Raw genomic sequence first — 16,995 nt, forward strand, 5'->3', positions numbered from 1 at the left:
AATCCTAATTTGTACACAGGTCCATTTTATCCCAGAATTGACCAACCAAGATCAGTGTGATAAATCTTGGGTTGTGGAGAGTTCAAGACAGTTCATGGTGGGGTATTTTTATGTTGCTCTGGTCATGTAGTCAAGCTAGAAAATACATATCTGGCTGACCATTTCCATCAGGTGAAAACCTGTCAGTAAACACACTGGTTTATATGTTACCAGGGGAGTTTTGGGTTTTAAGCAGCACATCGTAAATCTAATTGATCTTTTCCAAAAGCCAGATATCTAGATAGAGCTTTCCCAGTCCAGTTGTAAATTGATTCTCTCCTACACAATTCTATTCAGAGCACCTACTATGCACAAGGTATATGGTATGCCTTCGGAATTGGCATTAAGGGTCATCATCCTTTACAACTAGAAAGATCAGAGATTAGTGATGAAGTTTTGGAATATAGGTGAGGTTTGGTGGGGTGAGGTCTGGGGCCGTTGACTAAGAAGGAATTCTTGAGACATCTTTGGTGCAAAATGGTGGTTTTATTAACGCACAGGGACAGGACCCATGGCCAGGAAGAGCTGCTGCCCCGGGCCTGTGAGGGGTGGTTGATTGTTGAGAGGGGTTTGAGGATAGTGTACTCTCTAAGGAATTTAGGAAGCAAGATTTCTAGGACCTTGAGGGGGCTAGCTATTATTGAGAAAAGGTCACTTATTACCATGTAATAAAACATTAGTCATGAGACCCTTCAGATGTATATCAATGGGCCATTTGCTTGGGGGATGATTGGCAACATGTATCTTGGGAGGTAGAGATAAAGGAAGTTTCTTTTTTTTTTTTTTTTTTTTATAAAGGAAATTTCTAAAGGAATTTTTATATGTTAAAGTAGACTTCCAGGATCCTGGGGGTTGGGCTAAGATTGCCTTTTTCCATTAGCAAAGTATTAACATCGAGGTAGTTGAGTCTGTAGAGGAATGTCTCTTTGCCTGTTTCAAGGACTTGTCAATGTGCGGGCCTGCGCTGTACTTTGTCTTCAGTTAGTCCTCTGTTCTCCCATCAATTAGTGAAGAATAAAAAACGAACAACAAAGTAATATTGGCACCTGGGGAGTAAGCACCTAACTCTGTTAGGATGTCTAAGTGATTTTCTGCTTTCTTATTAAGGCTTCACTGAGGAAATAACAGTTTAGACGGTTTTAAATGATGGGTAGAATTTTGCCAATGTCTAGCTCAAGTACCTAACCAAGTAGGCATTCAGTAACATTTGATGTATTTAATTATTATATTTATGTACCTAAAGCAGGGGATGGTATGTTCAAATCCATATGTGATGAAAGTGCTAAGCTTTTCTGGGGAACAGATGATCCAATATGGTTGTACAAAGAACACATGGTGGTACTGCGAAGTGATTTAGGGACAGATTATTATTATTATTTTTAAAGATTTTATTTATTTATTCATGAGAGACACACACACAGAGAAGGAGAGGCAGAGAGAGACACAGGCAGAGGGAGAAGCAGGCTCCATGCAAGGAGCCCGACGTGGGACTTGATCCTTGGGCTCTAGGATCACGCCCTGGGCCGAAGGCAGGCGCTAAACCGCTGAGCACCCAGTGATCCCCCAGGGACAGATTATTAAAGCTCTTGGGCACCTGGCTAGCTCAGTTGGAAGAGCATGTGTCTTAATTTCAGGGTCATGAGTTCCAGCCCCACCTTGGGTTTAGTGATTATACTTAAAAAAAAAAAAAAAAAGGTGGGGGACACCTGGATGGCTCAGTCAGTTAAGCGTATTGATTTTGGCTCAGGCCATGATCTCGGGGTCCTGGGCTCAAGCCCTCCCATAGGGCTCTGAGCTGGGCAAGGAGTCTGCTGGAGATTCTTCTGCTTCATCCCTTCTTTTGTAAGTGTACCCACATACTCTCTCACAAATGAATACATAGATCTTTAAAAAAAAAACACCTAAAAACAAAAAAGCTCTTAAAAGATAATCTCAATTTTATCCTACAGACAATAGGATATCCTATAGACCAGCAGTTTTTAAACAGGTTGGTTTGGGAACCTGCTTCATAGTATACTCTGAAAACTTAATTGAGGACTTCCTGGAACTTTTTTTTTTGTAGGTTATTTATACCAATCAATATTTGTCCATATTAGAAATAAAGATATCAGCTTATTTTTCTAACCATAGCTGCAAGTTTTTTTTTTTTTAATTAATTAAAAAATTTAAAAATTCTGAGCATGCTAGTTCAGGTATCTGACTTGGGTAGAACTCATACCTAGAATATTTGGGACTCTCTGACTCCTTCCCATCTATGTTCTCCCCTCACCCTTAGGTAGCAATGGTTGCCTTGTGCTCCACTCCCAGCTGTTTCAGGCTAAAAAGACTGTAGACTTTATTTCTGGAGGTTATTGCACCATTATGACCAAGTAGTTTGCTCTTAGGCCAAACTGCCAGAACAGGAGATTCACTCCTTATCAGTCCCTTCTCTGCACAAGTGTTTGAATTCTTGAAACATCTCTTACACACATGTACCATCCATTGGATCCTTATTATCGTCCCAAAGCCCAGGATTCTGAGCCTGCATCTGTAGTTTTTATAAAGTCTTATCCTTTCTTTTTGTCTTCCCATACCACAGTTAAGGGGCATGAAAAAGACTAATGAGCTATTCCCTTCAGGCTTTCTCACTACTGTCCCTCTAAGTGGCAATCTTTGAGACACGGCATTAAGGGAATTTTGCTAGAGGAGATTCCCCTTCCCTTACTTCCTAATTCTGGCTTTTTGAATAGAAGATTGGCTTGATCCTGTGGCAGACTGTAGTGTGTTAGGCTAGTGCTTTTCTCTCTTGTTCTCAAACTTTTTGTTTTCAGGACCCCTTTTGCCCCTTAAAAATTGAGATCCCCAAAGAGCTTTTATTTATATGTCAATTTTATCTATTGATATTTATCTAATATATTAGAAATGGAAGCTAAGAAAAATTTTTTTAAATTTATGTTTTATTTCATTTAAAAATAATAAATATTCATGATGGGGGAAACAAAGGTAGAAGGAAATGTAGATAAAATTAAATGTCCTTATAACCTGCAGCCTATTGACAAATACTTGAGGCAGGCCAATATACGGTTCTTCTAGGAGGCTCTCAACTGTCTTAAAGTTAAGCCTTGTTAGAGGGATAAAAAATTTTAATGTGACAATAGCTAGGTCTCTGGTATCCTGAAAGTCTCCTTTAGCATATGAAAATCCTTTGGAACTTCTCTTATCTTTACTTACCTCAACCCCAAAGTAGATAATCAATTGCCCCCCACAATACCAGGGCAGCAGCTCTTTCTGCCCATGAGTCCTGTCATCTTGCTTTAATAAAATCACCTTTTGTTTTTGCACCAAAGACATTCAAGAATTATTTCTTGGGGGCGCTAGGTGGTTCAGTAGGTTAAACGTCTGTCTTTGGCTCAGGTCATGATCCCAGGGTTCTGGGATTGAGCCCTGCATTCATGGGTTCCCTATTGAGTGGGGAGCCCACTTCTCCCTCTCTCTGCCTCTCCTCTCTGCTCTTGTGCTCTCTCTCTTTCATGCTCTGTTTTTCTTTTTCTTTCTCTCTCAAGTAAATAAAAATTATTTTTTTGGCAGTTGGCTCTGGACCTCATCAACATTCAAAAACTACATCAATATTATAAATAACATTTTTATGAAAAAATAACCAAAACAAAATTTAGTGATAGGAGTGGCATTGCTTTACATTTTTGAAGATCTCTAGTGTCTGACTCAATAGAGGTCAACTGAATTCTCCTATCTACTTCTGCATTTAATCTGTTGTAATATGTTATTTCAGTTGAAGTGTATAAAGAAAATTAGGCTTTACACAGACATTTGTAGTTAGAAAAGGAGGATTGTTTTAATAATAGCCTTTCTGGATAATTGTGATGTTCTTTGATAGTATACCAAAACTTGGCAAGTGGCTGTCTTAGTGATGTGTTTTGGAGTGTGTTATTAGGGTCTGGAACTGACGGCCAAGAAAGAATTCAATATTGTGGCAGGAAGTAAGAAGATAAAATTATTTGTTTCAAATGATGGGCCCTACTCTGCACAGACATGTTTAAAATCTTCGTTGGTGTCCTCTCTACCACTGCTGAATAGTTTTGTGTACTTATTTTATTTAATGACTTTTTCAACAGATCTAATGAAATTATTTATGCTCTAGGCAGCAGGGAAGATTTAAATTCTGAGAACTCATGAAAAGATTTTAAGAAGGTATACAGCATAGGGAATGTAGTTAATACTATTGTAATACAGGGATCCCTGGGTGGCGCAGCGGTTTGGCGCCTGCCTTTGGCCCAGGGCGCGATCCTGGAGACCCGGGATCGAATTCCACGTCAGGCTCCCGGTGCATGGAGCCTGCTTCTCCCTCTGCCTGTGTCTCTGCCTCTCTCTCTCTCTCTCTCTCTCTCTCTGTGAGACTATCATAAATAAATAAAAATTAAAAAAAAATACTATTGTAATACACTTATCATGGTAAGCATTTTAGTAATGTATAAAATTGTTGAAATTAATTTAACATATGTTGGCTATAATTAATTTAACATATGTTGGCTATACTTAAAAATTTAATAAAAAGGTTTTAAAGAGGAACTACTACTTATTAAACAATACAGATTTCTTTCTTTCTTTTTTTTAAGATTTTATTTATTTATTCATGAGAGACACAGAGAAGAGAGAGGCAGAGACACAGACAGAGGGAGAAGCAGGCTCCATCCTGGGAGCCTGATGTGGGACTCGATCCCCGTCTCCAGGATCATGCTCTGGGCCAGAGGTGGCGCTAAACTGCTGAGCCACCTGGGCTACCTGAATATACAGATTTCTAGAGAAAAATTACTTCCTTTTGTGGCCTTTTTGATAATATTAAAAACAATATTAACATAATTGGTCATATTTATTGGCACTTACTATGTGTCAACAACCATGATAAGCACCTTATTTATTTATAATGAAAAATCTGTTTTGGGAATATTTATGATGACGGCCCTGCATATTTAAATTTATGTCCTCCTTTTTTCTATGGAAAGAAAATGGGTAACTTTCTGAACAATTTTGACATTTTATTAGTTTTTCAGCAAAGTAATAAATGTACATTTGCGTATTTTTGGTTGCCTTTTGTATAATCAGTTGGGAACATATTCTTTCATCATAGAAAACATTAGTCACTCATGCCTTCTCTTTTCTCTTTCCCATTTCACAGCCGTTAGTTCAGTCCTTCATTATCACTTAGTTGGATTACTGTAGTCATATCTTATTTGTGTCTTTCCTACCACATTTAGTCTATGGCTTATCTTAAAGCTGTCTCTTTGTCATTCCTCTACATCATTTGCTCCTATTTGCTCTTTCTGGAAGAGTTCAAATTGTGCAGTTTGGTAGGGAGGCCATGGGCATATTGTCCATGTTTATATTAGTTCCACTTATTAGAGTAGCTGTATGTGTCTTCTGATACAGCTTGTCCCCCAGAAGTAATAAAAGTTACTTGTCATGGTTTCCTAGGCATGGTATGTTCTTTCTTGCTTTTGCACATTTGTGCCTCTCTGTCTTAAATATCTTCCCTGAACTTGTCTAACTCCTATTCACCCTTTAAGGCACCTGGAATTATTATCTCTTCTGTGAAATTTTCATCAATTTTACCAAGCCAAGGGTTAATGAATTGGCACTGTTTTCTAAGAACTTCCATTATGCTATGTTGTATTTTTAAAATTGACGTTATGTTCATATGGATTTCCTTTGTGGAAACTAATTTTCTTGTTTTTCTTATTAGAAAGTAATTACTTTCTTACCATGGAAAATTTTGAATCAGCCACCAGATATTGATTGGTTATTTTCAATCAGTTGATATTACTTTCAATGTGCCAGGCACAACAAGCCTGGGAGAAACTGGGGATCCCTGGGTGGCACAGCGGTTTGGCGCCTGCCTTTGGCCCAGGGCGTGGTCCTGGAGTGCCGGGATCGAGTCCCGCATCGGGCTCCCGGCATGGGGCCTGCTTCTCCCTCTGCCTGTGTCTCTGCTCCTCTCTCTCTGTCTCTGTCTCTGTCTCTATGTCTATCATGAATAAATAAATAAAATATTAAAAAAAAAAAAAGCCTGGGAGAAACTGGTGAATTCTTCATGAAATACATAGTTTAGACTTGGGGAAGTACTTAAATAGTTCAGCTTTTCAAAATATTGTGAGGGAAATATTTTTTTGTAGAAAATACAAAAAAGCAGAAAAAGAAAATGAAGAGCACCAATAATCACTCTGTTCAGCATTACATTACAAAATGAAATGTAAAAATCAGACTTGGCCCAAGCAGGCCCATGAGGCACAATTGATCTGCATAGGTCCATGTTACCGACTCCTGCATCACCTCACCCTCAACCCACAGCTGTGGCCTCGTGGAAAGTTTCTTATGACCAGTTGTTTGCTGTTTATCCTCCACACTCTTTTTTTCTCTCTCTCTCTATGCACACACACATATTTTTAAAATGTTTTTCTTTTACTTTTCACTTACTTTACCTTTTTTTTAAAACCTCATGCAAGTGGGCCTAAAATATGGCTGTTATGGTGAGGATAAATGTAAGGGAAATCTGCTCTACTGAATGTTCCCATCCCTTGCTCATTGCCCTTCTGCCTCCTATGATAGCTCAGGACTCCTTTCCATCTCTTTCCTCTTTTCCTTTTCTTCTTCCCCAACTAGGAAATGTGTTTAAATGCATATAAAGCAATAATCAAGACACTTGTATAAATGTACATAAAGATGTTCACAGAAATATTTAAAAAACAGAGAGGCACCGGGTGGCTCAGTTGTTGTGTCTGCCTTTGGCTCAGATCGTAATCCCGGGATCCTGGGATCGAGTTCTGCATTGGGTTCCCCACAGGGAGCCTGCTTCTCTTTCTGTCTATGTCTCTGCCTCTCTCTGTGTCTGTCATTAATAAATAAAATCTTAATAAAAACAAAACCTAGAAACAACCTAGAATGTTCAGTGATATAGGAATAGATAAATTTGGTATATTCCTATGATAGATAGCATACTGTGCAACAGTTGAAAAGAACGAACTATTGTAATTATCTACTGGATCCCTCAGTTGTCATTTTTATTGATAAAAACTATTTGTGGAATGATATGTATAGAGTTTTCAGATGAGATCGGGCGTGTTCAGGGTGGTATGGCCGTAGACTGGATAGAGTTATCATACATGTGTGTAAAATGAATTACAATTATGCACCCAAATTAACACTAGTCATTACCTCCGGAAATGTGAAGGGGAGTTGGATTGGAGAGGTGGGTGACTTTGATTATATTGGTAATAGTAAATAATGATCAATTTTAGGTGGTGAATGTATTTGTTACTTATTCTTTTTTCTGGATTATATAGTTTCTGGCACAAAATAAATATTTAATTGAATTTCATTTTTCTCAGTTTTTGTCAACTCTTCTACAGGAGGAGTGCATCAGTGTAGTAGCAGTAACTAGGATATTACACAACCAGTTTCATATCCCAGGTATTTAAAGCTTCTCCAGCTACTTTAAAGATATCCACCCCCTTCCCCAAAGTGATCTATTTTGAGGTACAAATTCAGGAAATAAATATTCTTTTTGATAGATTGGGCCAGGAACCTGTTTTTAGGAGAAATACCAATATACTCTGTTTAGCATCTTTTGTGTTACACAGTTACTGTTTCTGCACTTGGAAGTCTGTAGATTATAACTCCCTATATACTATGTCAAATAATTTATTGTGAAACCTCTGTCAATTAAATTAGTTACTCATGCCTTCTCTTCCCTCTTTCCCATCTCACAGCCATCTTAGTTCAGTTCCTCATTATCACTTACTTGGATTATTGCAGTCATATCTTATTTGTGTCCTTCCTACCATATATAGTCTATCAAACTTATCTTAAAGTTGTCTCTTTGTCATTCCTCTGCACTGTTTGCTCCCCATTTACTCTCTCTGGAATAGAGTTCAAACTGTGTGGTTTGGTAGGGAGATCATAGACCTGTTGTCCATGTTTATATAGCATAATTGGTTTCTTTTCTTCCAAGTTATTTTTCTTTTTTCTTTGACAGAGAGATAGAGAGTGTGCCTGTGTGTGCAAGCTTGAGTGAGAGAGGGGCAGAGGGAGATGGACGCTCCTAGCTAAGCAGAGAACCTGGCCTGGGGCATGATCAAAGGACCCTGGGATCATGACCTGAGCTAAAGGCAGTTGCTTAACTGACTGAGCCTTCCAGGTGCCCCTAAGTTGTTGTTGTTGTTGTTTTAAGATTTATTTATTTTGAGAGAGAAAAAGAAAGCAAGAGCATAGGGGAGGGGCTGAGGGAGAGAGAAGTAGACTCTTGCTGAGCATGGAACCTGATGTGGGGGTCAATCTCATGACCTGAACCGAATTAAGAATTGACCACTTAACCACTAAACCACCTAGGTGCTCCTTTTTTCCAAGGTTTTATTTAAATTCCAGTTACTTAATATACAGTGTAATATTAGTTTCAGGTGTAGAATTTAGTGATTCAACACTTAAATAAAACACCTGGTGCTCATCACAAGTATCTCCATTACTTATTTCACCCATATCCACCCTGCCCGCCTCCTCTCTAGTAACCATAAGTTTGTTTTCTGTAGTTAAGAGTGTGTTTCTTGGTTTGTCCCTCCCCCCACCCCCCACCGTCGATGTTTGTCTTTGCCTGTGGTGAAATCATGCGGTATTTGCCTTTCTCTGACTGACTTATTTCACTTAGCATTATACTCTCCATCCATGTTGATGCAAATGGTAAGATTTCAATCTTTTTTTTATGGCCAAGTGATATTCCATTGTGTATAAACACACACACCACACTTTTATCTATTCACCTGTGGACATTTGCACTCTTTCCATAATTTGGCTATTGTTGATAATGTTGCTGTAAACATTGGGTGCATGTATCCTTTTGAATTATATTTTTATATGCTTTGCTTAAATATCTAGTAGTGCTATTGCTGGATCATAGGGTAGTTCTATTTTTAACTTTTGAGGAACCTCCATACTGTGTTTCAGAGTGGCTGCACCAGCTTGTATTCTCCTTTCTCTGCATCTGTTGTGTCCTGTGTAAATTTTAGCCATTCTGATAGGTGTGAGGTGGTATTTCGTGTTTTTGATTTTTATTTCTGTGATGATGATTGATGTTGAGCATCTTTTCTTTTTTTTTTTTTTTTTAAGGTTTTATTTATTTACTCATGAGAGACACAGAGAGATAGACAAAGACACAGGCAGAGGGAGAAGCAGGCTCCATGCAGGGAGCCCAATGTGGGACTCAATCCTGGAACTCCAGGATCATGCCCTGAGCCCAAGGCAGACGCTTAACGGTTAAGCCACCCAGGCATCCTGAGCATCTTTTCATATATCTGTTAGTCATATGTTTTCTTTGGAAAAATGCCTATTCATGTCTTCTGCCCATTTCTTAACTGGATCATTTGTTTTTTAGATGTAGAGTTTGATAAGTTCTACTATAGATTTTGGATACTAACCCTGCAAATATCTTTTTTCATTCTGTAGGCTGCCTTTTAGTTTTGTTGACTGTTTCCTTCTATATATTCATGGTTTTTAACTGATGCATTTCAGCTCTATGTAAATGAAGAGTGAAAAATCGTAGTGAGATTAGTTTTGGGTAAAGGATAAATCTGATCTATGAGATTAATTTGTGAGTAAAGAATTACTCCATTATATCATAATTGAACTATTTCTAAGATGTCTGTTTTTTAATATATTAACTATATTATAAATTTGGCACTAGTTTAATTTGCATAAGAGCAGAGTCTGTCTTGTATTCCTTTTTTTTTTTTAATTTATTTTATTGGTGTTCAATTTACTAACGTACAGAATAACCCCCAGTGCCCGTCTTGTATTCCTTTGTAGTGCTTTTCATAGTAGGTATTCAGTAAATAATTGCTTTTAAGTGAGTGAATGAATGTAAGGCTGCTCTTAAGAAATTTAAGGAGGAGCACCTGGATGGTTCAGCCAGTTAAGTCCTGCCTTTGGCTCAGATCATGATGTCTGGGTCCCAGATCAAGACCCACATTGGACTTCCTGCTTGGCAGAGAGTGTGCTTGTTCTCTCTCTCTCTCTAATAAATAAATAAAATCTTTAAAAAAAATTGCAACTTAAGGAGATAGACGTAGATACTTAAGTTCTGATTTAGTAAAAAAGAGAGCTATCAGTGCAGGGCAATCTGTGCTAAGTGCCAGGTGAGAGGTTAGAACATTAAGTGCTGTAAGAAGAAGGAGTGATCATTTTCAGTAGGGTGACTAAGCAAAACTTACTTCAAGTTGGGCCCTGAAAAGAAAGATTCAATAAAAATAGAGAGGAAATTGAGATTATCAAAATAATCATTTTCTGATTTTGTTATTTCAAATGCCTCTTCATTTTGAACATGGTTTGGAAACTTCACCGTTTTTGACCTTTGGATAAATCTGAAATCTTCATTTCACCAAATATTTCTCCAGGAAGTTCAGGATCACCTTATTTCCCTTGTTCTTCTAATTCATGTCTTCTGTATCATTCTTATCTGCTACTTGTTTATTCTCACTGTTCATCTCTCATCTTTGAGCCGCCTTCAAAGCAGCGTTATATAAAGATAATATTCTTTTTTTGCTACGAGTCTTTCCCCTTCCCTGTAACCTCTATTTTAATGGACTTTAGTTTACCTGAGCCATAACTGATGTGGAGCTCCCAAGGTCTTCTGTTATTTCTTTGAGAGACCGTTGTGTACTTGGCTTTTCTTCCCAAACCTAAAACATACTTCCTCTTGAACTTAATATGAACATTTTTATTTTTATAATAAATAGTTCTAAAATATTTTTATTATAACATACATAAAGTGAAAATAGAATGCATGTTTTTAAAAATAATGTGTAAAACCAGTTTTCATAAATAATTTTTTGAAGCTACTAGATGCACTCTAAAGAATATAGAGGGCAGCCCCAGTGGCTTAGAAGTCTAGCGCCGCCTTCAGCCCAGGGCCTGATCCTGGAGACCCAGGATCAAGTCCCACATCAGGCTCCCTGCATGGAGCCTGCTTCTCCCTCTGCCTGTGTCTCTGCCTCTCTCTCTCTCTCTCTCTCTCTGTCTCTCATGAATAAATAAATAAAATCTTAAAAAAAAAAAAAAAGAATATAGAATGATGCTTCTATTAGTGATGATGTATTTATCTTTTCTTCTTTCAAGGCACAGTTCCAGTGCTAGCTCCTTACTGAAGCATCTCTTGAGTTCCCTCCCTTCCCGGAGTATGTTGTTGGCTGCCATTCTCCCTTGCTCCTTGTTTACCTGTCCCTACTAAATTGTGTATATACTTTCTCAGAACAGGAACCGGGATTATTCACTTGCTAATAACCTTTCTTTCCATTTCCCATCTCAGTGCCTTGCCCATAGAAAATAATTAATAGGGGCGTCTGAGTGGCTCAGTTGGTTAATCAGTTAAGTATATGCCGTCAGTTCAGGTCATGATCCCAGGGTCCTGGGATTAAGCGCCTTATCACTTTATTGGGTTCCTTGCTCTGTGGGGACCGTCCATCTCCGTCTCCCTCTGACTGCTGCTCCCCCTGCTTGTGCTTTCTGTCAAATAAATAAAATCTTAAAAAACAAAAACAACAAAAAACAATAAATGCTTGTCGAGTTGAACTGAATTTATGCTTATCATTTTTTAAATAAGACATATCTGTATTGGATTCCTGGATTTTTTTTGATAACTGTTTTGAAAGCTACTAAGGAGTACCTAATACTATATTATGCACTTATATGATTTTTTAACATCTCTAAGTAAAACAGCGTATACTGCAACTTTCTTTGTTATTGTTCTGAATTGGAAGGCAAACTTTCTCCCTTTTGATAACTGTTTTGAGCTGATCTAAATACCAAGACAATTCCCAGGTAGCACTTAATTTTTATTTTATTTAAAATCAATTAACACATAGTGTGTTATTTTCAGAGGTAGATTTTAGTGATACATCAGTTGCACATAATAGTCAGTGCTCATTACATCAAGGGCCCTCCTTAATTCCCATCACCCAGTTACCCCATCCCTTCACCTACTTCCCCTCCAGCAACCCTCAGTTTATTTTCTATAGTTAAGAGTTTCTTATGGTTTGTCTCTCTCTGATGTCATCTTATTTTATTTTTTTCTCTCTTCCCCTATGTTCATCTGTTCTTTTTCTTAAATTCCAGCACTTTATTCTTAACATAGCATGATTGTGGAAATCCCTGGTTGTTATGATCAGTGGATCTTTGTCATATCAGAAATGATCTTTTTGGGTCATATTTATTGTTTTCATCATACTTATTTAAAGACTTTAAATATTTTGGCCCCCTCCCCCACATTTTACAGGTCAGGAAAATAAGTCTTAAGCATAAATAAGCTAACACTGCTAGAAAATGGTCACAGGTATGAATAAAATGTTGCCAGATATAAATTGAGATTAAATTAGATGATATTCATATCTTCTTTCAGCAATAAAGTCTCTGAAGTTCTGGGAATCTTTAACATTATTTGAACAGTTGCATAATCAGTAAAATATCTGACAAAATGAACTTGCTTTGGGGAAAGTTTCGGATTGCTTTCAAGCTCAAAGCAGTTACTGCTCTCATCAACTCATTTGCTGACTCTGCAGGAGGGCTCCTCACAGCGGCAAGGCAGCAATATCAATCATTTTTCCAGCTTTGCCAGGTTTTAATGCTTCTATTTTTTTTTTTTTTCATCTTTCATTCTGGGTGGTTATACACTTGTAAATACAACTGAGCTCTCAATTGTCTACCCCGTTGCCCCACAGCTGTCTTAGGCAAAATTCAGAACTGGTAAGACTGCTGAGCACACTGGCTCCACCTACTGTCTCACTGAGGCAGACAACTTCCTACTGTTTGTCCCTTGAGAGTTGTTTCAAATTTATGTTTGCAGGTTGCCTTTTCCATCTGACTTTTTTTCTTTTACTTTTGGTATTTGAGTTTTCATTTACCAAAATTGGATTTTACCTATTAAGAAATCTCTAAATTATTGGAATGTTGTTAACCTTGCCTATAAATAAGGGGAGAATACAAATAAATTGTGTTTGGGGGTATAAAAATGTTGTAGTTTTCAGGTTTAAAAAATTCATTAAGTCTGTATTCAAACAAGATTCCCTCTGTGGAAAAAAAATATTTTTTTGCTTTAATGTTTTAGTATATTTATTGTGTGGTATATGAATGAATCTCTAGTTTTTATTTATGGAAAAAAACTTAATTGAATTTTCTGGAAGCATCCCAAACCCAATTTAACTCTAAGTAGAAGTTATTTAGCCTTCATTTTCTATCATTCATTTATATTATTAATATTTTAATTTTAAACTGTAAAAACAATTAACCACATTGTAGAAAATACAGAAAAAAGGGGGAAAATCCATTATTTTACCATCTTAAAAAAAAAAAAACAATTCTGTATCATTTTGGTGTTTGGGGAACCTTCAGCAATCATAGTTATGACCAGCCAAGATTAATAGGAACATAGTTTTTGTTTGTTTTTTGTTTTAAGATCTTATTTATTTATTAATGAGAGACCCAGAGAGAGGGGCAGAGACATAGGCAGAGTGAGAAGCAGGCTCTCTTTGGGGAGCCCAATGTGGGACTTGATCCCAGGACCCCACTTTCATGACCTGAGCCAAAGGCAGACACTCAACCGCTAAACCACCCAGGCATCCCAATGAGAACATAGTTTTATAGTTGTGCTAGTTATCATCTTACTAACCCATCAGCTCCGAATTCATCATTCATTGTATGCTTTGTGAAAATGGACCTGGGCCTTTAGGTTTCCTTTGACAGCTGGCCAAACTTTAGCAACTTTTAAGTATATTATTATTAGCTGTAGTCACCATGCTGTATATTAAATCTCCAGAACTTGTTAGTCCTCTAACTGGAAGTTGGTACACCAGTATGTCCTCATCATCCAGTTCCCCACCCCAACCCTTGGTAACAACCACTCAGTTCTCTATTTCTGAGTTTCATTTTTTTAGATTCTAAATATACATGAATTCATATAGTATTTGGTATTAGGGTAATGCTGGATTTGTGCGTACAACTTTGGAAGTATTCTCTTCTCTTCTATTTTTTTTGGAACAGTTTGAGAAGGTTTGGTGTTAATCCTTTTAAATGTTTAGTAGAATTCGCCAATGAAAACTACTTGTCTTCAGCTTTTCTGTGTTGAGTATCCTTACTTGTTATTGTTTTATTAAGATTTTCTTCCTGATTCAGTCTTGGTGGATTGTATATATCTAGGAATTAATCCATTTTTCTAGGTTTTACAATTTTTTCGTGTATAATTGCTCATAGTAGTCTCTCAGGATCCTTTTTGTTTCTGTGGTATTGGTTGTAATGTCCTCTTTTAGTTCTGATTTTATTTATTTGAATTCTCTCGCTTTTTTTCTGAGTTAGTGTAGCTAAAGGTGTGTCAATTTTTAATCTTTAAAAAAAAAAAACTAGTTCTTTTTGGGCTGCTTGGGTGGCTCAGTGGTTGAGCATCTGCCTTTAGCTCAGGACATGATCCCAGGTCCTGGGATCAAATCCTGCATCAGGCTTCCTGCATGGAACCTGCTTCTCCCTCTACCTATGTCTCTGCCTCTCTGTGTGTCTCTCATGAATAAATAAATAAAATCTTTTTTTAAAAAAACAAAACAACTAGTTCTTAGTTTCATTCTAATTCAATTATTTCCACTCTGATTTTTATTTCTTTTCTTCTCCTAACTTTGGGCTTAGTCTGTTGTTTTCCAGTACTTTGAGATATAAAGTTAGGTTGTTTACTTGAGGTCTTTTTCCTTTTTAAAAAAGGTTATTTATTTATTTGAGAGACAGAGAATGAGCTCATGGTGGGGGGAGGGGCAGAGGGAGAGAGAATCTCAAGCGGACTTCCCGCTAAGCACAGAACCCAATGCTGGGCTCAGTCTTATGACCCCAAGATCATGACCTGGGCCAAAATCAAGATTCAGACACTCAACCAACTGAGCCACTTAGGTACCCTGAGATCTTTCTTTCTTCTTCTTTCTTTCTTTTTTTTTTTTTTAAAGATTTATTTGAGAGGGAGATAGAGCAAGAAAGAACATGAGTGGGGTAGAGAGAGGGAGAAGCAGGCTCCCCACTGATCAGGGAGCCTGACATGGGGCTCTATCCCAGGACTCTGGGATCATGACCTAAGACAAAGGCAGATTCTTAACTGAACCACCCAGGCACCCTTCTTTTTTTCTTTTCTTTTTTTTTTTTTTCTTACTACAGGTATTTATTTCTATAAACTTTCCTTTGGAACTGTTTTAGCTGTATCTCATAAAGTTTGGTATATTGTGTTTCCATTTTCACTTATTTCAAGATATTTTTAAATGTACCTTTTGATTTCTTCTTTGCTCCATTGGTTGTTCAGGAGTATGTTGTTTAATTTCCACATATTTGTGAATTTCTAGTTTTCCTCTGTGTTATTGATTTCTAGTTTTATACTACTGTGGTCAGAAAAGATACTTTCTATGATTTCAGTTTTTAAATTTTTGCTAACATTTATTTTGTGACATATGATCTATCCTGGAGCATGTATATTCTGCTGCTTTTGGATGGAATGTTCTACATATGTCTGTTAGGTCCTTTTGGTGTTAAGTGTAGTTTAAGCCCAACTTTTCTGTTTTAGTTTTCTGGATTTACTATTCATTGTTGAAAGTGGGGTAGTGAAGTCTCTCACTATTAATTGCATTTTGTCTTTCTCCCTTCAGAACTCTTAGTGTTTCTTAATATATTTAGGTGCTCTGATGATAGGTGCATACATATTTAGTTATTATATCCTCTTTATGAATTAAGCCTTTGTTATTACATAATGATCTTCTTTGTCTTTTGTTACAGTTCTTTTCCTAAAGTCTGTTTTGTCTAAGTGTAGCTACCCCTACCCTCTTTTGGTTTCACTTGCATGGAATATCTTTTTCATGCCTTCACTTTGAGCATATGCATGTCATTAATGTAAAGTGAATTGATTATAGCCAGCCTATAGTTGGATCTTGTTTTTTATCCATCCAACCACTGTGTGGCTTTTAATTGTAGAATTTAATCCATTTACATTTATAGCAATTATTGATAGTTAAGGACTTACTAATGCCGTCTTACTATTTTCTGGCTGTTATATATAGTTCCCTTATTCCTTTGTGAATTGATGATTTTTTATAGTTTCATGCTGTGTTTCCCTCTTTATTTTTCTGTAGGTTTTGCTTTGTGGTTACTATGAGGCTTACATAATACAACTTAAAGACAGAGCATTCTTTTTTTATGCTGATAACTTTACTTACTAAACTCTACACTGTTATTCCCTTCCTTGTAAATTTTGATATCACAACTTACCTGTTTTTTAATTGCCTGTTCATTAATAGGTTACTGTAGTTTTAAAAAAGTATTTTAATTTCAGTACTGTTAACATTCAGTGTTATATTAGTTCCAGGTGTACAATGTAGACATTCATCAATTCTATACATTACTCAGTGCTCATTGTGATAAGTGTACCCTTAATTCCTTTTTCTTTTTTTTTTTTTTTTTTTTTATTTATGATAGTCACAGAGAGAGAGAGAGAGGCAGAGACATAGGCAGAAGCAGGCTGCATGCACTGGGAGCCCGACGCGGGATTCGATCCCGGGTCTCCAGAATCACGCCCTGGGCCAAAGGCAGGCGCCAAACCGCTGCGCCACCCAGGGATCCCTTAATTCCTATACTCTATATAACTCCTTCTTCCCCCAACCCCCACCTCCACTCTGGTAACCATTAATTTGTTCTCTGTAGTTAGAAATCTGTTTCTTGGGTTTGTCTGTCTGTCTCTCTCTTTTTTTTTTTCCTTTGCTCATTTGTTTCTTAAATTCCATATATAAGTGAAATCATATGGTATTTGTCTTTCTCTGGCTTATTTTGCTTAGCATTATACTGTGTAAATCCATCTGTGTTGTTGCAAATGGCAAGATTTCATTTTTTGTTATGGCTGAAAAATATTACATT

At 37.1% G+C, this 16,995-nt stretch overlaps 1 protein-coding gene across 4 annotated transcripts in view; it reads left to right on the forward strand.

The window, feature by feature from the left end:
* ACER3 (alkaline ceramidase 3) overlaps window positions 1-16,995 on the forward strand; it is a 158,348-nt gene that overhangs the window by 17,180 nt on the left and 124,173 nt on the right. The gene's annotated exons all lie outside the window — the stretch shown is intronic.

This window comes from Canis lupus, chromosome 23 (genome assembly GCF_048164855.1).
Source record: "Canis lupus baileyi chromosome 23, mCanLup2.hap1, whole genome shotgun sequence".
Classification (NCBI taxonomy): Eukaryota; Metazoa; Chordata; class Mammalia; order Carnivora; family Canidae; genus Canis; species Canis lupus.